We start from the raw sequence: 4,362 nt of genomic DNA on the forward strand, positions 1-4,362 counted from the left end.
TCAACCCAGTGCTGGGTAAAATAGGGACAAACCCAGCAATTGGGCTGTTTTGACCCAGCGGTTGGGCTAAATGTTTAACCCAACCTTCTGGGTAGTAACCCAACCGCTGGGTCAAAACAACCCAATTGCTGGGTTTGTCCCTATTTTACCCAGCACTGGGTTGTATTTAACCCAGCATTTTTTAGAGTGTAGTGTATTTTACCAGCAATAAATAGGTGAAAAACTTCGTATTTTTCTTTCTTTACTTTGGATATCTATTGGGCTCAAACTTGAGTTTACAGACTGTAACTTGTTGATTATATTGGGACTCAGTGTAAGATGTTTCACCTCTATTATCTCTATAAAATGTGAAAGGGAAGGAAGTCAGAAACTCATTTAGTAGCAATATTCAGGCAGGCAGCCACACACAGAACAATCTTTATATAACTCATAATTACAGGCTTTACTTAAGCCTTGTTTCAGAGTAATTGACTTCAGTCTCAGTTCTTTCCTTCAATCACTGCGCTCTGTAATACTATTAGCACTTTGACATGTAATCGTCTCTCTCTTGCATTTAAATGAAGCTGCCGTCGCTGAACGTGGCTCTGGCAGTTATCAGCTGATGGCAGCTGCGGTTGGACGTCCCATCAAGGACGTGTCCTTCCTCATTGGTGGGACTCGAGTGAGTCAAACCCTCTTTATGCACATGGAGGCTTTATTTATAACAGTGGAGGCGATGGAGGGACTTCTCAGTGTAAACTTTCTGTGAAACGTGGCCTTTTTTCTGAGATTTATGAGCAGTTTTATCGATAAATGTTTTAACTTGAGTGTTTAAGTTAAATTAATGTGTAGTGGGTGTAATTATGTCTTTACAAACAACACAGTAACAAGACTGGCAACTTGAACTGAACTGAATGAACACTGAACTGACTTGAGCTGAATAATTGAACATTTCATAATTGATTAAGTTGAACTGAATTGAATCAACATTGAACTGAGCTGAATAAAGACACTGTTGTCTTCTGTAGAGCTGCTTTATAGCTAAATTGAATTCATTGCATAATTGATATCTTTTTCAACATTGATAGTTAGGCTATTGAACTAAATTAAATCAACACTTAACTGAACTGAATCAACAATTAACTGAATTAAGCTGAATAATAACACTTGTCACTGAATCGTTTAATAATTAATAATCTTTGCGACTTTCACACAGTTATTGAACTGAATTGAATCAATACTGAACTAAATTGAATCAATAATGAACTGAATTGAATTACTGATTAACTGTATTGAACTGAATAATGACAATACTGTCTTATGTAGAGCTACTTTAAGATGAAACTGAATTCATTTCGTAAATGATGAACTTTGCAACACTGACAGTTCCTGAACTGAAATGAATCAATGTTGCACTGATTTGAATCAATGTTTAACTGAATTGAATCAACGTTGAACTGATTCGAGCTGAATAATCACATTATCGCTGAATCGTTTTAACAATTAATGAACTTTGCAGCTTTGACATGGTTATTGAACTGAACTGAATAAAGATTAAACTGAACTGAATCAATGTTGAACTGAACTGAATCAATGCTGAACTGAACTGAGCTGAATAATGACATTAGAGCTACTTTACAGGTGAAATTGAATTCATTTCATAATTAACAAACTTTGCAACATTGATACTGTTATTGTACTGAATTGAAACAACATTTAACTGAATTAAATCAATGCTGCACTGAAACAAATCAATGTTGAATTTAATTGAATCAATTTGGAACCGAATTGAATCAATGCTGAACTGAACTGAGTCAATGTTGAACTGAACTGGGCTGAATAATGACATTATTCTGTAAAGTAGAGCTGCTTATAGCTCAATTGATAAACTTTCCAACACTGACACTTGAACCAACACTGAATCAATATTAAACTAATATCAATAATAAACTAACTGAGCTGAATAATGGCATTATTGTCTTCCGTAGAGATGCTTTACAGCTGAAATTGAATTCATTTCATGACTGATGAACTTTGCAGTATTGAGACTGTTATAAAATTGAACTGAATCAACATTAAATTGAGCTGAATAATGCAATGCAAACAAACGATTCAACTGAGTGTGTCATTTACGTTAGGAACCGCTCCAATTGATTCAAACTCGTGACTTCGATCATTCAATTCAAGTGATTCTCTAGCAAAAACCAGATCAAAAGAGCCATTCATATTTGAATTTTGCCATTGCTTGTAATGATTTTAAAAAGCACATATAGTGATGGGTGGAACTGAGCTTTCTGAAACTCAGAATCAGTTAAACCATTGCGTCACAAAATTATTCAGTGATTCGAAGCGCTCGAATTGGATCGTGAATCACAAATCATTTGATTCAGATCGGGACTTCAATTCGCAAATCCTTTGTAGATCGGAACTTTGCGTATAGAGAATCATTTGATTCAGATCGGGCCTTCGGAGCGGTTTCGTTAATCTTTTGATTCAGATCAGAACTTCGGAACGGGTTCGCAAATCATTTGATGTAGATCGGAACTTTGCGTATAGCGAATCATTTGATTCAGATCGGGCCTTCGGAGCGGTTTCGTGAATCTTTTGATTCAGATCAGAACTTCGGAACGGGTTCGCAAATCATTTGATGTAGATCGGAACTTTGCGTATAGCGAATCATTTGATTCAGATCGGGCCTTCGGAGCGGTTTCGTGAATCTTTTGATTCAGATCAGAACTTCGGAACGGGTTCGCAAATCATTTGATGTAGATCGGAACTTTGCGTATAGCGAATCATTTGATTCAGATCGGGACTTCGGAGCGGTTTCGTGAATCTTTTGATTCAGATCAGAAGTTCGGAACGGGTTCGCAAATCATTTCGCGAATTGGACGATCTGAAATGATGTTTAGCGAATCATTATTTAACTGTTAATTTTACATTTTAAATAATTAAATATGTAAATTATATTTTTTTTAATCAAATTTGTTAAATTTATTTTAAAATGTAATTATTTTCAGTCAAGTTCACTATTAGGTTTTTTTTTTTTTTTACATTTCATGCAAAAAATAAATTAAATAAATAAAAATGTTAAAACTAAAACATAAATATAAAGATATGCTTCTTGCTGCTTGATTATACTTCGGAGCAAGTTCACGAATGTTTTGATTCAGATCGGGACTTCGGAGCACGAATCGTGAATATTTTTTTCTGATTTCTTTTTTTTTCATTAGACAGTACAAAACATCAAACCATTAAGACATTTATAAAAACAAAGAAAAAATGTGCGATCCGCGCTACGAAGTCACGATCTGAAATTATGTTTAGCAAATCATTATTTAGCTATTAATTTAAAATTTTAAATAATTAAATATGTAAATTATAATTTTTTAAATCAAATTTGTAACATTTATTTTAAAATGTCATTATTTTCAGTCAAGGGTTTTTTTTTTTTTTACATTTCATGCAAAAAATCAATAAAAATAAAAATGTTAAAACTAAAACGTAAATATAAAGATATGCTTCAATGACATGTTTTTTGTGATATGGTATGGTGGTTAAAATCAGTGGTCATCTCTGGTCTAAACATATAGCCATTTTAAAACATAAGCGCATGGCTTGTGATGGCTAATGAATATGTGCTGATATCAGAATGTCAGAAGACTTTGCTAAAAAAAAATAGAAAGAAAGAAAAACAAATGGAAATTTGCTGATAGTCTACTGAGTCTTTATCTTTCATCTAATGTTGATAGTGATCAGTCTGACAGCGGTCGATTAACCTTGAGCTAATGCTGTAGATTCATTAACTACACACAGAGCCAGGACACTTGATGCATCAAATTCCCAAATGCATAATATGTAAAAAAAAATTACGTATGCTGTCAATGAATCTTGTATATTTTGTCTAACATATGAAAATATATGTATCAGAACCACACAAATTTACAACTGCTAATGAGATCACACTATATTATTTTATTACATATTAATAAAATACATGTTATAAATGTATTTTATAAATAAAAATATGTATAGTTTATATATAATGTATTTATATATTATTTATATGTGATACATGTATATGTTCTAAATAAATATTCTGAAAAGATGACATATTAATAATTATTATTTAACTTTTATAATATTTTTATAATTTATCGTTTATTTTTACTAGTTTCCAATTAAAAATGTCTAAATATCCTTAAAATGAGATTAACTTACTTGAGAATGCTTTATAAGATTTTTATGGATCGTGTATTGTATATAAGTGTATTATGTCAGATTTTGCACTTGCTATAAACTTGTTTATGCTTAAAACATATCAAAAGATCTGCCAATGCAATAAGACTATTAAAACAGGTCCTGATATCTAATGCAGTATTGCTT

The sequence above is a fragment of the Sinocyclocheilus anshuiensis genome, unplaced genomic scaffold (assembly GCF_001515605.1).
Source record: "Sinocyclocheilus anshuiensis isolate Anshui unplaced genomic scaffold, SAMN03320099.WGS_v1.1 scaffold1555, whole genome shotgun sequence".
Taxonomy (NCBI): Eukaryota; Metazoa; Chordata; class Actinopteri; order Cypriniformes; family Cyprinidae; genus Sinocyclocheilus; species Sinocyclocheilus anshuiensis.